At 38.4% G+C, this 19,242-nt stretch overlaps 1 pseudogene; it reads left to right on the forward strand.

Annotated features, from left to right (window-relative positions):
• The first annotated feature begins 183 nt into the window (after positions 1-183).
• On the forward strand, positions 184-18,492 carry LOC106846840 (aldo-keto reductase family 1 member C23-like protein; annotated as a pseudogene).
• The last annotated feature ends 750 nt before the right edge of the window (positions 18,493-19,242 follow it).

Below are 19,242 nucleotides of genomic sequence, written 5' to 3' on the forward strand. Positions count from 1 at the left end.
GAGTAATAAATAATGGTCCTTCTTCTCTGACCCACAAGGTTCATGACTTCTACCAGCATCCATGAAACTGTGGTAAGTTAATTTATTAGATTGCAAGTCAGGTTAAAATCTTAAATCCTTAGTGATGCTTCATAGAGATATGGAGAAAAAGTAAGCAGGGAGGAAAAGAGATGGTGATGGACAATGGGAGTGCTGGGTGCTATTTTAAATAAGATGGTCGAAAAGAACTTCAATGAAAAGGTGACTTGAGCAAAAATTGGGATGAGACAAGAGAGTGAGTTATGTGGATGTGTCAGAGAGAATTCCTGGACATGGAACAGAAAATACTAAGGCCAAGAAGAATCAAGGTTCCTATAATACGTAAGTGACAACACATAGGCTAATGAAGGTGATGTTTAGTGAGCAAGGAAGATAGTAGTAGAGGATAAGTTCCAGATCTGCAATAGGGGACTTTGTCATGTTGGCTTTTGAAAGGCCTTTAACTTTTCTTCTGAGCAAAATGGAGAATGATTGCAGAGTAACTACATGAGCTGACTAGCTTAAATGGATCACTCTGGATGTTGCATTGAGAAAATACAAGGCAAAAGACCTCTCTGTTAGGGCTTTCTGCAAAAATTCAAGTGAGAGATTGTGTTGGATAGATGATGGTATGAGCATTCAAGGTGGTCAGATGTTGTTAAAATATGGATATATTATAAAAATCGAGTCAAGGAGGCTTTCCAACATATTGGATATGTTGTAAAAGGAAAATAAGGAGTCAAAGTTGACTCCAGACATTTTAAGATAAGGAAGTGGAAGGAAGAAGTTGCCATTTGATGAGATGGAGACAGTGTATTAGGAGCAAACCTTTGTGGGAAGATGATGAGTTTAATTTTAGATATGTGTGTTTGAGATGCCTGTTAGGTATCCAGGTGAAGATGCTGTGTCGATAGTGGGGTATGCAAGTTTAGAGGAGAGGAGAAGTCTAGAACAAAGATATATATTTGGGATTTGTGAGAATATAGTTCTCATTATAAAGCTACAAAGGAGGATGATCAGAGATTAGATTAGATGAGTAAGTGTGGACAGAGAAGAGAAGAGCCATGAGGGATCCCCTCATTGAGGATTTGTTTTAAAAAAGTGGAGGAACCACCAGAGGAGTCTGAGAAGGAGGGGCTAGTGAGGTACGAGGAACAGTGGGAGATTGTTCTGTCCTGGAATGCAAATGAAGAAACTGTTTCAGGGGAAGAGTCAAATGAATAAGTCAAAACTTGTTCCATAGAACAAGTAAGGTGAGGACTGAAATGGACTCTGTAATTTGGCAATTGACCTTAACAAAGTCAAGAGCTGTTTTGTTAGAAGGGTGGAGACAAAAGCCTGAATACCGTGGGTTCAAGAAAGTGTGGGAAGAGAGCAATCAGGGACAGAACATAGACAATTTTCAAAGAATTTGATATAAAGAGGACCAGAGAATTAGGCAGTTGCTGAGGAAGAAAATGAAGCCAAGTGAGGATTGTCTGTGATGGGAGAAATAACAGCACAACCCTCTGCTCTAAGATGCCCTAGTAAGGAGACAGAAATCGATGATGCAGAAGAGGGAGGGGAGACTTGATGGAATCATCTATGTATTAGTTTCCTGTTGCTACTATAACAGATTATCACAAACATTGTTGCCTGAAACCGTGCAAATTTATCTTATACTTCTGGAGGTCAGAAGGTCAAAATCAGCATCAATGGGCTAAAATAAAAGTGTCTGTGGGCCTGCATTCCTTGAACCTCTAGGGCAAAATCCATTTCCTCACCTTTTCCAACTTCTAGAGGACAACTTCATTCCTTGTCTCATGGACTATTCCACCATTTCCAAAGCCAGCTGCACAGCGTCTTAGAATCTCTTATCTACGCTTCTATCATCACATCTCTTCTTTGACTGACACCCTCTGAGGTTCTACTTAAAAGGACTTTGTGAATACATCAGGTTTCCTGAGATAATCTAGGAAATCCTCCCATCTCTACATCCTTAATCACATCTACAAAGTCCTTTTTGCCATGCAAGGGGACATATTCACAGGTTTCATAGATTAGGGCATGGACATCATGGGGACCATTATTCAGTCTGCTATACTAGTTCTGTGGTTAATTTGGGGCAACTAAGCTTCAGTTTCCTCTTCTTTCTAGTAGGAATAATTATATCACCAGGTGCTAAGTAGTAAAACTGTAGATTTTCATCTCAGATATCAAGAAGGAGGCCACATGAATGAAAAACTGTCCTTTTAAGGCTGATATCACTCTGACTTTACCATCTTACCCACTTCTCGGTACACTCCCTTCTTGGTTTTAGTTTATAATTCCGTCCCAGGATATGTTGACATCATCCTTGTTCATGCAGACAACTCAAGCTTCTCAGAGTTTCAACGTCCTCAACTCCTAAGAGTTTTTACTTGTACCTACACTATGTGAGGTAACTACTCCCACGTTTACTTCTTAGAACTGCTTCATCTCTGATCTTAACTCTAACACATTCCACCCTGATCAGTTCTCTTATTCTGTGGTTTCTACTACATTTCAATTGATCAAGTTAGTGACTCATCAAGAATTGTAATCATGAGTCTTTCTCCTTCTTTTTCTCCTTTCAACTCTCGTAGAAGTTTGCATATTCAAATCAGCTTAAGTAAGAAATTTCAGTTAAATCAAACTCCATTCATTCTCTACACTTCTCCTTTAAACTGATTGGTGCTGGGTGAAGCCTCCTGGCTTTTTCACCTCTTAGTCTGTCCTCGTACCAATCACAAAAGGTAAATGTCTCTAAAACCAAGATAATTGTTCTACTTTTACTTATATGGACCCTTTATCTGAAGTTGAGACTCATACTCACTGGAGATTCTCGTTGGTTTAACTCTAGTAAAGCCTATGTTTTAAAAACTCACCAAGAGTTTCTAAATGTGGCCAAGATCTGAATTGTCTAATCTAAAGACCACCACATTCTCACTATGATTTCAGTGCTCAAGGTGTCTGCCTTCCAAACACCCACTGTACTCCAAATGGTTTGTTTAGGTCACTCTTGTTAACTCCATTGCCCTTGACATATGATCGTCTTGGGAAGAGGACTGTGACCCTATCCTGTTCAGTGACACATGAAAGGAACAGTGCTGCAGGCTTCTAAGACAGTTTCCCTCACTTCCTAACACAGGTGGCCCCTCTCCTTTGACTGGATATGTGCTGTTGTTATGTGATGTCTGAAATTGCTGCCCTGTATTCACCCAGCACAAGTATGATGCCAGCACACAGAAGAAGGGAGAGCCAAGAGAATACTGGAGAAGATCTGGACCTCCTGTGGCCAATGCCAAGTTGGTTCTTCTTCTGGACTTCTTGTTATGGGGCTAACACATTTCTATGGGGCTTAAACCAACTTGAGAGAGGTTTTCTTGATCTCGTTGTGTCCTAACTGAAACAGTCATTGAAGTTATCAATTTTCTCTCCACCACTCCCTGCACTATGGGCCTGGCCACGTGTTTCACTGGTGAGTCATCCTCTGAGAACAGGAGCCTCAGTTGACTCTAAGCGTTTGAGGATAGAATTGGGTGATTTTATTAAAATTAAAAATGATGCAATAGAGGCAGTGATCCCCAAAAGAGCCTCACCTTTTTCCTTCACTCTTCTTGAGGCCACATTCAATGCACATTTTATTCTTCAGGCAGAACCCACTCCATGACACTATAGTGAATGAAGTGGATTGTAGTTCAGATTCCATGGGTTACGAATTTTATCAAACACCATAATTCAAACTCCATGAATATCTGCTTAATCTTCTCTGTTTTTTTCCCTAAAATTCCTCCTAGGACAACAATAGTGCCTCATGTCCTCTTTCTACCCTGGATCCCTTCCATCCCTGCTACCCTTCAGCCTCTACCATCTCCTCACTTTCCAAAACAATGTAATCTGCACTTTGGCCTGCACAGCCCCTCGGGCCCCTTGCCATACCCTGAAGACTCTGTAAAGTTCAGGTGTACTCTGGTTTTATTCCCATGGGACAGCCCTTGATCCCACTCTTTCTGGAGAGAAGTCATTAGACAAAACATGTCAATTCCTAGGGATGAGAACTGCTGGCAACATAATTTTCTTTATTTTTTTAAACCATGTCCATATATCCTCTGGTGAGTAAATATTTACTGTTCTCTGTGCATTGATAGTTCTCTTGTAGAGAATGAGCGAGGAGAAAATCAAGCAGTTATTCACTGGTGAACACAAGCATTGCTTATTTATAGCTCAGGGATGCCCTCTTCTTCTCCCGCTCTTACAGGACTGGAAAATCCTGAGGTAGATAACCACCTTTGATTATTACCTTTAGTCACGCACTGCCCCTCATCTATTGTTCCCACGACGACAAGAGTTAGACCACCTCGTGTGATTTTTTCCTATATAAGTGTACCCTGTCCCCGAAATAAATTGGACTTGCTTGCAACTGCGTCGAGACTCACGTCTAGCACTTACACTTTTGCCGACGCTGTCTCTCCCGCGGGAACCTGGACTCTGCCAAGGCTGGACCCCGGCAATTTGTGGTAGAAGGTCCTGGAGATGAGGTGAATGACAAATTACGGGAGAGAGTTGCTGTTCTGCTGTGGGGTAGCCTGCTGTGTGCTAGGATATAAATACTCTACCTGTAGTTTCCTTTGGACTTCTCCTGTTGCTTGGGGATTTATCCCAAACGGAAAATATAATATCATTTGAGAGAATAAGGCACAGCATTCCAGGGCAAGAATTCTTGGTGCTTGTTATTACTTTCATGTGAAGCAAATAGATAGAGTCTGACCTTGGAAAGGAGAGGGAGCAAATTGGACAAGTCACTGGAATGGAGCCCTACAAATCGTGTCTTTAGACTATTCACTTGTATGACAAGGGGCTAGCACTTAAACTTTGTGTCTGACTTTCTCATCTCTAAAACAGTAGGAAATATTCAAGGAGATGTATGGAGACAGATAACAGGACTTGTCTACATTATAATACAAGGTTGGATGAAGGAGAGGGAAGGGTCAAGAATACCAGTGAATCTCAAGCTTCAATAAACTTTTGAATACCCTTCCAGCTAAGGGAAGAGCATGACCAGCAGTGGACAGTTAGACAAATTATCGAGTCCCTAGCAATATCATTTAAAAAAGAAAGTTTCAAAAATTATTTAGAAAGAAACGGAATATTATTCAGGCTTAAAAAAGAAGGCAATCCTGCTACTTGCAGCCACAGGGATGAAGCTGGAGGACATTGTGCTAAGTAAATTAAACCAGACACAGAAAGACAAGGATTGCCTTATCCTAATAATATATGGAATCTAAAAATGAGAGTAGATAAAAATCTACTTGTAGGAGTAGAGAGTAGAGGATTGATGACTAGGGGCAGGGGGAGGGGGTCCCTGAAAAAAATGAGGAAATGTTGGTCAAAGGGTACAAACTGTCAGTTATATGATGAGCAACATCTGGAGCACTAATATACAGCATGGTGACTATAGTTAAAAAAATGTATTATATTTTTGAGAATTGCTAAGAGGAGAGGTCTTAAGTGTTCGCACCACAGACACACAAACGTTAATTATCTGATGTGATGGCTATTTTAATTGGCTTAATTGTGGTAATAATTTCACAATATATACATATATGAAACATTATTTTGTACACCTTAAATATGTACTTCTTTCATTTGTACACAATTTTTATTCAATTTTATTTCATTTGTACACAGTGTGCCTATGCAATTACACGGTTAGAGGACTCTTCGAAGCTTTCACCCTGTATCTTGAGATTTCATTCAATGTACCTTTTCCTTTTGTTGATTTTGCTTAGCAACCTCTCACAGTATAAATCCTATCCACAACTACAACTATATGCTGAGTCCTGTGAGTTATATTAGCAAATTACTGAGCATGGAGATGGCAGTGGGGACCTCCAATGCTTGTGATCAATTAGTGATTGCCCAGGATTAAAGAGGTACCTGTGATGCCCAATTTTTATTACTTATCAGGAAAGACTCAGGCAAACTGCCCTAGGTTCATGACCACATATGCAGAACTAACCTAAGACAGGAGGAAAAGTTGATTTTTGGAAAGGTCAAAGTTGCCTTAGCTATCTCTCAATCTTGTGGATATCTAACTACTACTTGCTCGCTCAATAGGTTCCTAAAAGCAAAGCTGTGGAGGTCACCAAATTAGCTATAGATGCTGGGTTCCGCCACATTGATAGTGCTTATGTGTACAATAATGAAAAAGAGGTCGGACAGGCCATCCGAAGCAAAACTGAAGATGGCACTGTGAAGAGAGAAGACATATTCTACACTTCAAAGGTGCTGTGTATGTGGTGTGTGTGTGTGCACAAGTGTGAACGTAATTGTGTGGAGGTGACAAATGTAAGGTAGGAACAGTAGTTATGTGGTGAATTGTGCTTATTGGTACAACTTTCTTCACATATATTTACGTATTAAATCAAGTATCAAAAAAAGATGACGGTGGCCGGCCCGTGGCCAAGTGGTTAAGTTCGCCCGCTCTGCTTTGGCTGCCCAGGGTTTCGCCGGTTTGGATCCTGGGTGTGGACATGGCACCGCTCATCAGGCCACGGTGAGGCGGCGTCCTACGTGCCACAACTACAGGGACCCACAGCTAAAATATACAACTATATACTGGGGGGATCTGGGGAGTAAAAAAGCAGGAAAAAAAAAGATGAAGGCGTTATCATCATTTCTTTGTTCAAATTTTATAAAATTAAAGTAACGTCAGTTTACTTTTGTGATCCTCAGATCATAGCAGTGTGACTTATCATGGACTATTGATCAGACAGAACTTTTTTTTTCCAAACTCTTTGTTTCATTTTTCTTCTTTGTTTTTTTTTTTTTAAAGAATTGCACCTGAGTTAACAACTGTTGCCAATCTTTTTTTCTTTCTTCTTCCCAAAGCCCCCCAATACATAGTTGTATATTCTACTTGTGAGTACATCTGGTTGTGCTATGGGGGATGCTGCCTCAGCATGACATGATGAGCAGTGCCATGTCTGTGCCTGGGATCTGAACTTTCGAACCCCTGGCCGCAGAAGCAGAGCACCAGAACTTAACCACTCCACCACAGGGCCAGCCCCCAGGCAGAACTTTGAGCAGATGATATCTTTCTTTATCATCTGGGTGACTTACCACAATTTCTTAGCATTCTACATCTCAATTCTCACCTCGATCCTTAAGAAAGAAAAATACGTGAGGCACTTTGTGTATTAAATAAGATATAGCTAAAGTGAGTTGAATTGTGTGTCCTGCACATACTGGTATGTTCAACGCACTTTTTCCCTACAATTATCTAAAAAAAAAAAGGATACTAAATCTTCCCCATATGATTGAAAGTTCCATAGAATTAGTCTATATTTGTGAAATGCTTTGTAAACTGTATCAAATAGAATTCAGATAAAGAGCCTTGTTATTGTTTGATAATAGATTTTATCTGTTGAGTCATTTCCTTCCTCTGTTAGTAGATGTACCGATGATAAATTCAAACAAATGATAGAGTTTCTATGGGTAAGTCAGATCAAAAGGGAACACAAGAAGGAAAAAAGTATTTTTCCTTTGTGGTCATCAGTTTCCAACCAGTTGAAAAATGTCTAATTATTAGGTGAAACAAGAAAAACAAAACTGACTAAAGTGTTAATGCAACACAACTTTAATTGTTTATCCTTTGCAGCTTTGGGTCACTTTTCTTCGACCAGAGTTGGTCCAATCAGCCTTGGAAAAGTCTCTGAAAAGACTTCAACTGGACTACGTTGATCTCTATCTCATTCACTTTCCAACAGCTGTGAAGGTTGGCAATTTGTGTGGTCACACCTATTTTGCTTCTTGTGTCAGAATGTCAATCAACTTGTTTGAATGGTTGGGTTAAAATTTTCCTGAGAAGGATGTAGGGATTATTACACTAGAAAAGAATCTCAAAATAGTAATTTCTAATTATATTTTACTGACTTTATTTGAATCCTTAATTTCCTTTCCATGCCTCCAATACAAAAGACTTCATCAATCTCAAATTCTCTGCCTCAAAAAATTTAGAAAATAAGAATAATGTATTCAATGCACAGTCCTGCTTATGACTCCTGAATCTCTTGTGATGTTGTACAGACAGTTTTATGCAGCTGTGGTGAGCAATGAACTGCCTTACACCTGTGCATAATGAGTTGCTCTCCTCTCGCACCATTTCAGCTTGAAAGCTGATCTGGTGGTGCTCTCTCTGGGTGGGTCTAATACCAGCAGGCTTCATAGGGACTTATGAGCCCTTGCCTGCAGTGTTGAGTACCTTCACAACGGAATTCTGTGGATTGTACTTATCCATTAAGGACTGTGCTATGTAGAATTCTTGATTTTAAGCTACTCAAGCTATCCTATGCAAAAGAGTTTATTGGATTATGTAATTAGGAAGTCCAAGTTGGATAACTTTAAGGACTTGGAATAGTCTTCAGGAAAGTCTCCTTTTCTTTGCATTACTTTTGGTTTGCTTCATTTTTGTCACAACATTTTCTGTTGGTGGCAAATATGGCCCTAGTGCTCTTCAAGGCTTATGGTCATTAACACTTGAGAGTATCTCTGGATATTTTGGCATTCAGATTAATCTTGAAGAGAACCTCAATTGACCCCTTGTTTGGTTCATGTGCCTGCCATTGGTCCATTGAATGTTTGGAGGGATAAGGAACTCTGATTGTCTAGACTGGTTCAAGATTACAATCGTTATTATGGAAATAAAACAATATCACTTACTGTCATTCCCAGTGTAAGGGAAGCCTTTTTCACGAGGAAAATATAAGGGGCAGAGAAATGTAACATAAGTCACTGTGAGTCCCAGGTAAGACCTAAAAAAATGGTTTTTATTAAAATATATGACTGTATAAGAGATTAGTGGGAGCCTGTCTCCTAAAGACATTCCTTAAAGCTCCATATGCAAATCAGATTGCAAATATTACTGTCTAGAATGCTGTACCACCTACCTTATGGAGCCTTAGTGTCCTAGCCTTAGATGAACCTTGCAGACAGGCTAAGTGTGGAGAAATTGTTTTGTGACATCACTGAAATGACTGCTTCTATTCCAGCCAGGGGAGGAGTTTCTTCCGAAAGATGAACATGGAAAAGTAATATTTGACACAGTGGATCTCTGGGCCACATGGGAGGTGAGTGCTTGGAAGAGAGGCCACAGAGAAGGAAGCCACGAGAGGGGCAATCTGGCTCATTTCTTCCACTGTTTAGAATGGGCTATGCACCTTCCGAATCAGCAATTCATGGACTTTAAAAGACCTGGTATGCTGTATTGACGTGGAGGAATTCATTACTGCAATGTTTATAGAGAGAAAGAGTGGAGAAGAACTTGCGGCAATGAGGCTAGGCATCTGTTTCCTTCGATGTGTAATACTCTCTCATATTTTCTAAGGAGAAGACAATAATTATTCTTGGCATCACTAACTTCTCCTGTTTAATTTACTACGTTTTTCTTCACGGTTATCATGCTGGTTGGCTTCATGTCATTTGTGACAGTTTTTCTTTTCATCAGATTTCTCTTACATTTATTCTTGATCTATAGCCAATTGAACAAATGATTCTTCACCACCCTTTCCTCCCCAGGCCATGGAGAAATGTAAGGATGCAGGATTGGCCAAGTCCATCGGTGTGCCCAACGTTAACCGCCGCAGCTGGAGATGATTCTGAACAAGCCAAGACTCAAGTACAAGCCTGTCTGCAACCAAGTGAGCACCCTTGGCTTCCTCTCCTTTCTATGCTTAACTTCCTTCTTCTTGCAGTACTTTCGGATGTCTATTTGCCCTCCCCTCCTATTCATCCTACCTTTATGGAATAGAAGTTCCTAGAAAGCATAACTTCTGTCTAGAAGGGTGTGAACATAACCCATAATTGTACCTGTGCTTTATAATATCTTAATGAAAAAAGTGGTGATATTTTATTTCTTAATTATGTGTAAGAATTTAGGGAAGGTTAGAGGAGGGGACAGAGGGCTAAAATAGCTACCAGGACCTTCAAAGGAAGGTGACATTGCCCTGAGCTGTAAAGGATGGTCACAGATGGGATGGGTGACAGTGATTTGTAGGGAATTGTCTGCAAAAAGGAAGGCCATGAAAACGTGGAAGGCACAATAAACAAGGAAAGAGTGAACGTGAGATGAGTTAGACGTTAGGGGTTTGGATGCCTGAATCCTTTGTCTTGGGATGTCTGCTTTCAGAGGTCTTTGAGTAGGAAGCATAAATATGATACAAAGTAACTGGAGACTCTGAAAGTCATCTAGGCTAGCTTGATGAAGTAAATGGTTTCTGTTGATACTCATGGTGGATGAAATCCACATTTAGGAGCATTTAGCAGGAGCATAGAGCAGACCTTGTGATTTGCTCAATCTTATTTTACTTCTCCTCACCGATTTCTACCCTTACATTAACTGTTTAGACACATTATGCTGAGTCTCTCTTGGTGCTTTTATTTTTTCTAATTTTATTTTCATTTTTTCTTCCTAAGAACTCTTCACGCAAGATCTAGCCTGTTGACAATTTTTTTAGTGTAGCCTACAATGTAATATTGTTAACTATGGGGACAATGTTATAAAGCAGACCTCTAGAACTAATCCATCTTGCACAATAGGAACTTCATGCCACAATTAGGAACTCCTGATTTCTCCCTCCTCCTAGTTCCTGGCAATCAGCGTTCCGCTCACTGATTCGATGAGTTTGAATATTTTGGATTCCTCATATAACTGGTATCATGCTGTCCTTGTCTCTATGTGAATGTCTTACTTCATCGACCATCATGTCCTCAATGCGTGACTTTGAGTCAAGGAGTAATAGTCTTTGATTGGAAAATGTGGCTTATGAAAGGCAAAAATTTGTCATATAGTGATATAGTACTATTGATTTTAAATTATACATGTTAAAAAAATTCATGCTACGCTAGCATTAGTTTGCTCCCAACTTTTATTATGAAAATTTTGAGACATTCAGAGATGTTGAGTATGATAGAGAACATCCATATTTTCATTCCTATATCTGAAATTTTTCGCATTTTGCCACATTGCCAAATGTATCTATATATATGTGGATCTATCTACATGCATACATGTAATATTTTTCTGACTCTCTATAAAGTAAGCTGTAGAAATGACTATTCACCCCCACAGACCTCGGAAAGCTTATGGTCTACTATCCTTTCCATATTCAAACTTTTCTATGGTTTTTCCAATGTGTTTTATAGATCTTCTTCTCCAATCATAGGCTGATTGTGGGTCACATATTATTTTGATTCATGTTTCTTAAGCACTCTTAGCCTAGAGGGTCACTCAACACTTTTTTTTTTTACCGTGACCTCCAGATAGGTTTATGTCAAATATTCTGGATTTACTGGTGATTCTCTTGTGATGCTTATTAACTTGTTTCTCTATTCATAGATTCTGTAAGTCAGAAGTTAGATCTGAATGCCTTATCACATTAAGGATTAACATTATTGGCAACAAAATGTTCTTTGCATTCTGTGTCCTTCAAATCACACTGAAGTAGGAAGCTTGTCATAACAATTTGTCCCGCTATGAGATATGCCAATTTTATTTTCTTGATCAAGCTAGTGATAGCCAGGTCTCTTCTTTGTAAATGTGTATTATCCCCTTTCAAATTATATAGCAATCTGTTTGGTGATAATTGTCATCAGGGCAAGGCACACTGCCCATAAATTTTCATGTAATTTTTGAGTAGCTATCAGTGATTTCACCCTGGATTAATTATTTAATTGGGATATATACATCATTTTCAATTTTAAACACTATCTTTAGTTTTCTTTCCTGACCTTTTATTGTAAAATGAACATTTCTTCAGCAAGTCAGGTTTAAAATACAATTATTCTTATAAGGCTGGGTAAAAGCTTAATTCCTTCCCTTTAATAACCAATGTTCTCAGAATGCAGGTACTGTAATAATCACCATCATTGGGATGAATTATTTTGGTTCACTCTCTCTCTCTCACCACTATGGTCTCATGTATTTTTATTTACTCTTTGTTTTATGGTTGCTTTTAGTCATTATTCCTTTTGATGTTCTAATCTACTGAACGTCACCAGTGGGATCCCCATCAAACTGATTCTTTTGTCCTTTAGACATTCCTTCATGGCCCTTTGACTTATTTCTTGCTTTCCGGCACAATTTGATGTCCAAAGCTCAAACAGTATTTCTCCCGTCCCAGATGAGAAATTAGCCATGTCTTCTTGTAGTGTACAATGGGACTGAGTATCCAACATCTGGTCTAGACTTATTTGTTCTCAGGAACATCGTTTTCATTTTTTTATTCCTTCAAGGAAGAGAGATATAATATTTATTTTGTAAAAATCATTACTCGATGTTGCTTTTTCCAGTTTAAATTTAATTAAATTGTATTTCATTTATCTTTTTATCTTTTTAACCTTTCTCTTTCATATTAATATTGCCATTTCATATAATCTGACACTTCTCTCTTGCCATTCTACAGGTGGAATGTCATCCTTATCTCAACCAGAGCAAACTGTTGAATTTCTGCAAGTCAAAAGATATTGTCCTAGTTGCCTATAGTGCTTTGGGAAGCCAGCGCACAGAAGGATGGTAATGAAGACAACAAAGAATTTACCTACAACACCAATTCTTTTTCCTTTTGAAGCCCAAGCACATAGATGTATATACTAGTTGTAAGGCGTTCTAGTTCTTATATGTGGGATACTACAACAGCATGGCATGATGAGTGCTGTGTAGATCAGCGCCCAGGATCTGAACAGGCAAACCCCAGGCTGCTGAAGCAGAGTATGTGAACTTACCCACTGGGCCTTGGAGCCTTCCCTTAAAACACCACTTTTGATGATTTTATTTTTTGGGGAAGATTAGCCCTGAGCTAACATCCACCGCTAATCGTCTTCTTTTTACTAAACAAGCTTGTTCCTTAGCTAACATCTATGCCCATCTTCCTCTATTTTATATGTGGGACACCTGCCACAGCATGGCTTGATAAACAGGATCTAGGTTTGTGCCCAGGATCTGAACTGGCAAACCCAGGCCACCAAAGCAGAACACGTAAACTTAACCACTACGCCAACCAAAGGGGACCTCTTGATGAAATGTTTTTAATCATACCATGCTCAGTTTCTGGGATTAACTCTCAACCAGCTTGGAGAAAGAGAGAGGGAAGGAAAAGATCCTTCTCCTTTATAATCCTATCACCCAGCCAATGCTTTTACAATATAATTGTCCCATTATAGATTTATCAATAACAAATGTTGGCATTAAAATCTATATGTAATCCAAAAATTGAAAAAAAGACATAAGCTTAAGTCATGATTTAGATATTTATTAACTAATTACCATATTTCCAGTGACACATTCATGAAGCCTTACTTACTTTATGTCTCAAATCAGGATAATAATATATAACTCCCAGGTTCATCATGTGAGAAAAAAACCACAATCTGAATCATTTTTGTAAACTTCTATAGGAATATTGCACACTGTAAGTAATGAGAAAATGAATAGTTCTCATTTTGTCATGACTCAATTTTTATCAATATCTTAGAAAAGTTAAAATAAAAACTATAGCATTCTTTTTATTTCCCTTTCTCCTTTCATACTCTCATTCATACTTTGTGGGATATGAGCAGAGAAGGAAAACAGCCACTGACAAGTAGAGAAAAAATCCATGAGTTTGGAAACCTTGGTGTGAACACAAGCATGCATCAAAATGACTAGAGGGCTTCGTAAGCACAGACTGGTAGGTGCCACACCTGAGTTTCTGAATCAGGTGGTCTTGGATGAAGCCATGGAATTTGCCAGCCCAGCAAGATCCCAGATGATACTCATGCTGCTCGTCCAGGGACCACCTTGGTCTATTTGGGGAGGCTTCTAAAAAACTGAACACTCAGTCTCAGGTCCTCAGCATTTCTACATTTCCTTCCAGGGTAGACAAGAGCTTCCCAGTTCTGTTGGAGGATCCAGTTCTTTGTGCCATGGCAAAAAAGTATGAGCGAACTCCAGCACTGATTGCCCTTCGCTACCAGCTACAGCGTGGGGTGGTGGTCCTGGCAAGAGTTACAATGAGAAGCGGATCAAAGAGAACATTCAGGTGATGAGTGAGGCTGTGGGCATGAGCCTCTTAAGTAAGATCCTTCACATTTGTACTTTGTAAGGCTCTCAAGACCTCTTTGGGTCCAGATGAGGTACCTCTTATTTCCCACGCATATGTGCCTTATGGGTATCCCCACCAGTTTCTCCTATTTTGGCAACAGGAGTAATGACTGGATGGAATTAAGGTTGGACACAGAGATTTTAGCTCCCTCATTAAATCTGCAATGTATTCCAGAGCCCTGTGCAAGTAAATCTCCTTTTCTTCATTTTAAAATGAGAGACTTAGTTTATGTGATTTTCTTAGTCCGTTTTGGCTGCTATAACAAAGTATTACAGACTGAGTGTCTTATGAAGAACAGAAATTTATTTCTCACATTTCTAGAGTCTGGAAGTCTGAGAGCAGGATACCAGCATCGTTGGATGACGGCACTTTTCTGGGTTGCAGAATTAACGTTGTACCTTAACTTGGTAGGAGGGACAAGGGAGCTCTTTCAGGTCTCTTTCATGAGGGCATGAATCTCATTCAAGAGGGCTCCACTGTCATGACCTAATCATCACTCAGTGACCCCTCTTTCTAAAACCATCACAGTGGGGGTTAGGTTTCCAGCAGATGATTTTGGGGGCACACAGTTAGACTGTAGCAGTGATCTTCAGTCTCCAAGTCATTGTGGTTTTAGTTTGCATTTCCTTGAATACTAATACAGTTTCACTTTCACATATTTATTCTCCTTGACTTTCCCTTTTGGTAATTGCCTGGCCATTTATTTCTCAGTGTTTTTAAGTTTTCTGTATTTTTCTTATGTGTAGGTGACCATTATTTTACCACTAGCTATAGTCGCATAACTAATGGAAGCTAATTTAGAAATTTCTTACCAAAGTCATGTATTCAGCTCATGGTTCCTTCTCAAAGCAGTTCTCTTCTTGGCTGGGCTGTCTCATATATTTGCAGTTAAATGCAGAGCAACCTGGCAGTTCTGCTTTAGGAGGATGATTTTGTTGTTTTCAGTGCTGTTTATTCTTTTCCATATAGTTTTTTATGTATTTTGGCTAGACTATAGCCAACTAGCCTGTTCTTTACCTTATCCTAGTGGCATGATCTCAGACCAGTGAGTGGATACTTGCAGTGTCTTTTAATGTCTGGGCTCAGAACAAACTCACCACTGCTTCTGGCAAATTTTCTTTTATAATGCCAGTTAGAATCTAGGCCAGATTCAAAGGGTAGAGGATCTTGCAAAAGCGTTTTTGTTTTTTCACTCAAATTTGTGTTCAATATACCTGGACTTGATTTTTTAATATGATGTTAAAATGGATCCAAGTATACTGATGTTTAAATGAAAATCCAAAGGTCCATATGTTACCACAGATTTTCAATGTCATCTGTGTCATATATAATGTCCCTACATGCATTTCTGTCCTCTCTCTTCTATTCAACTACTTACTTTTCTGAACTGGCTAACTATAGTGGAAAATAAATCTTACTTTTCATAATGGTAAAATTTTTTCTTTATTCTTTTTCTTCTTTAAGAGTATCTTGGTTATTCTTGACTAGGTGTTCCCTTATGTAAAATATAGTATCACTTATGAACTTTCACAAAAAGTAAGAATGGAAGTTTTGTTTCATATTGCATTGAAACTGTAGATCAATTTGGAGAAGATTGTCTTCTTTCCAATATTAACATTTCCAATCCATGATCATGATATGAATTTTTTATTACTTAGGTACTTTTTATGTCTTTTTAATAAATTTGGTAACTTTCTCCACAAACACATTTTCATAATGCTTTTGTTAGATTTATTCACAGACAACTAGTAAGTTTGACATCCTTTTGCTTACTTTTTCACGTTTTATTTTGAAGATTTTCAAATGTACAGAAAAGTTGAAAGAATAATGCAATAAATGCCTTACTTAGATTCATTAATTATGAAATTGATGACATTTTGCCTGCTACCTATGTATCTATCTATCTATCTATCTACATATCTATCAATTTATTCATCTACTCCACCTATCACTATCTTGGAATATTTCTATGCATTTATTTGGTTTGACATGTTAGCCATTACTGACATTCTTTCTGATGCTTAAAGTGTCCCACATTTTGTCAGTGATATCTTCTTCAAGACAGTTACTGTGCCCTTTTAACATGACGTCTTTAGTATTTGGACAATCATTGGTTTATATTATCTTAAAATTTTTTTGACATTCTAACTGCTCACTGATAGGATATAGAAATCCATCTAGATTCAACCAAATTACTAAATTATACTATGTAATTTTCAAATGTATCTCTAGATTCTTCTGGATATTCTAAGGACATGACCCTATCTCTTTGAATAATGTCAGCTTTATTCTTCCAGCTCTTTTAAAGATCTCCTTTGTTTCTGTAGTCTTGTGGTTGCAACATAGTATATCTAGGAATGGATTTCTATTGAATTTTTATCTGATTTTTATTGAAACTTGAGTATTTTGCTTGATTTCTTTAAAAACTTTTGGAAACTTATAAGACATTTTGAGTATTGCCTTTATAACATTCAGTCTGATTTGCTGGGATTTTCCAGATTGGCAATTATGCTACCTAAAAGCCATAAAAATCTTTCTAGTTCTGTGATAGGTTTTTGAATTCCAGTTGACTTCAGAGGACATGAAAGTCCTAGATGGCCTAAACCGAAATCTTCGATATCTTCCTTTACGCGTGTAAGTGATTTTGTAAATATGTTTGCCTCAATTTATTTCCTGTATGATGATTGTTAAAATTTGCCTCAATACCAAGAAGATAGAGGCCAGTTTGAGTCAGAGATGAGACAGGAGATTTGTGGAATTTCAGGCCTGTCTCACTCCAGAGCTTTGTTTACTGACACAACAACAGGGTGAGTGGACCCGGGTCAGCTTGGACTTACACACATGCATCCTGCACCCATCATTCCATGGAACTTTCCAAGAAGCTTGATATCCTTACTGAATCTAGGTCTTCCATGTATGGCTCCCATTTCTACAATAATCTAGTAGACATACACTGTGGATATCAGCAGTATAGCGTAAATCAAAATTTCTCAAACTGTGTTTATCATCTTCTTCTCCCAATTTCCCAATTCTTTATCAGATTAAAAGTTTCTCCATCAAGCTTGTGGTCAACCCCAGACATGCCCATCACCCCCATATGGAATTTCCATGAGATCCTGCCAAATTTATGTCCTTCATAAGTTTCCAAATCTCTCCCTTCGTTTTCATTGCATGTTTGTCAAGGACCCAAATACTGCATTTCCCTCCAGAAAGGCTGTCCACAGGAATTCTTGGTTTAGATTTTCTGAAATATGGTGATCTCAATGCAGAGGAAAAAGTCTCAAGAAGAGAGATTTAAACCAAAGGAAGAGTTTGGAGGCAAAAGCACCATTGCTGGACAAAATTTGCAGCTTTCAAAAGATCTTGACTATTGTTTCGTGCTCTAAGGTTATGGAATTTTGAGAAAAGACCTTCCTTTTAAATGATGGAAAGGGAAGAATGCATTTTCTTTTTGTCTGTGAGAATTTTAATTCATAAGAATAATAAATGTGATATTGTATGTTAAAGAAGCAGCATAATGGAAAGCTGTGAGTACTCTAAAGTTGCTAGATGTATTATTATTCTTGATAATATATTTACTGGTATAGAGACAAATGAAGAATAAGATGGGGAATGCAGAGAGAAAGACAGAGTGGTATTCAATCAGTCATTCTTCCAATAAATTAGCTATTTAATAATAAGCAATCATTTTTCTCTCTCTTTCTATTTGGGGTCATAATTGAATTGAGATCTCCTTACTGTAGAGTAAGGTCCTTGGAGATGGGACCCAATGTTTACATGATGTTCTTTCCATGTCTGAATCTCACTCAATATGTTGCAGGTTGTGGGCAGCTATTAAATAATTAATAAATTCAAAAGCTGGAAGTGAAATTGCATTCAGTAACATGTATCACCCTAAGTATTTATTAGTGCCAAGCATGTGGCTGGACTTGTCCTGTTAAAAATAAGCCAGAATCAGTTTCTTCTTCCACCAAGGATTTGAAATAAGAATGGACAAGCTATCTTGTTGCTGAATTCATGAAGGTAGCTAGGGAGGGGAACAAATTTGAATATTTGACACTGCGTGTTCTGTGTGTTAAGTTCTGAACAGGGAATATGATTTGAATAATTTAATTATCATTTAAAAAATTGTTATGAAGTCTTGTTTGTGAAAGAAATAAAGGCATCCTTCAAAACCAGACAGGAGATAAAATGTTTATATTCATTCTAATGACAGCGCTGTAGAAATCACGTCTCTATCACCTAACAACAGTGTCATTGAACCCATATATACATTTTGCTTTATTGTTTTAGTGCTGCTGACCATCCTGAGTACCCATTTTCTGATGAATATTAACATAGAGGCCTTTGTCCTGACTTGTACCAGAAGCCATGCATGTGGATATTAAGGCAGGAAGTATCTCATATGTTGGTGACCACACACATCAGCATGGGTTCCATCCATCTGTTTGGCAGCTCATACTCAGCTAGACTTAAGTCTAAATTTCATGAAGGAAAGACACTCAATTTTTGTCACTTTCTGTGAAAATTGAAGATGTTTTCCCTAAAGACTCTTACCTATTCCAGTCTCTGTTTTGTATACCTTCTTTCCTTTTGACTCATGAAAGCCAAAAATCTGATTTGCCTAGAATTTAGGGTGGGTGGAGATGGGATATGATAACGGCAAATTTATAAAGATTTCTGGAGCAGGATAGGTAGAGTTTCATCCTCTAAGGGAGTAGTATTTAGCAGGTGTTTATCAGTCAGTGTTCCTTTATCCTTTCAAGGATGTAGAGGACACACTGGATATGACTACGAGGTGAGGAACATATTAAAAAGATGACCAGCAATGCACATACTCCCTTCCATGAGAGATCCAGGAAATCCAAGAATGTGGAACCCCTGTGGCAGGGCTGGTGCAGGAGGTGGAAGGGGAACCAACATGGAAGGATGATTAGGACTCAGACATAGAGATAGTTTATGAGGAGAGAGTTGAGCACGCATCTTTTTCAGAAACTTTGGAAAATATCTCTGTGCTACTTATCTCATTTTTCTATCACTTTATGTTTTGTGTTTTTACTGAATAGAGATCTCCCTGCTGTACAGT

Source organism: Equus asinus, chromosome 29, assembly GCF_041296235.1.
Source record: "Equus asinus isolate D_3611 breed Donkey chromosome 29, EquAss-T2T_v2, whole genome shotgun sequence".
Taxonomy (NCBI): domain Eukaryota; kingdom Metazoa; phylum Chordata; class Mammalia; order Perissodactyla; family Equidae; genus Equus; species Equus asinus.